This window comes from Cebus imitator, unplaced genomic scaffold (genome assembly GCF_001604975.1).
Source record: "Cebus imitator isolate Cc_AM_T3 unplaced genomic scaffold, Cebus_imitator-1.0 Scaffold136, whole genome shotgun sequence".
Classification (NCBI taxonomy): domain Eukaryota; kingdom Metazoa; phylum Chordata; class Mammalia; order Primates; family Cebidae; genus Cebus; species Cebus imitator.
In genome coordinates, this window is record NW_016107451.1 from 1,901,489 (window position 1) to 1,902,385 (window position 897).

Here is an 897-nt window from a genome sequence, read left to right on the forward strand (position 1 = left end):
ATTTGAGACCAACCTGGGCAACGTAGGGAGACTCTGTCTCTACAAAACATTAAAACATTGTCTGACATGGTGGCGCATGCCCGTAATCCCAGCTACTTAGGAGGCTGAGGTAGGGGACAGCTTGAGCTCAGGAGGTGGAGGCTTCAGTGAGCTGTGACGGCGCCATTGCACTCCAGCCCGGGCAACAGAGCAAGACCTTATCACACAAAAAAGAAGAGAAATTAACAAAGACCCAAATAAATGGAAACACTTCATCCCACTGTCACAAATTAGAAGACCTGATATTAGTTAGGTGGTAATACTCCGCAAATTGAACCAGAGATTCAAGGCAATCCCTATCAAAAGCTCATCTGATTTTTTTTTTTTTTTGGTTATTGCAGAAATTGACAAGCTGATCCTAAAATTCACATTTCAGAATCCTATACAAAAACTAATTCAAAGTGGGTCAAAGTCTTAAATATAAGAGCTAAAACTATAAAACTCAGAGGAATACATAAGGTAAACCTTCATGGCCTTGGATTAGGCAATAGTTTCTCTTCAAAAACAAAACAAAACAAAACAAGCAACCAGTGAAAAATAGATTAAGTTGTTCTCTACCAAAATTTGAAGCTTCTGTATAACAAAGGACACTATCAGAAAGCAAAAAACATGTAGAATAGGGGCTGGGCGCGGTGGCTCAAGCCTGTACTCCCAGCACTTTGGGAGGCCGAGGCGGGTGGATCACGAGGTCAAGAAATCGAGACCATCCTGGTCAACATGGTGAAACCCTGTCTCTACTAAAAATACTAAAAATTAGCTGGGCATGGTGGCACGTGCCTGTAATCCCAGCTACTCAGGAGCCTGAGGCAGGAGAATTGCCTGAACCCAGGAGGCGGAGGTTGCGGTGAGCCGAGATCG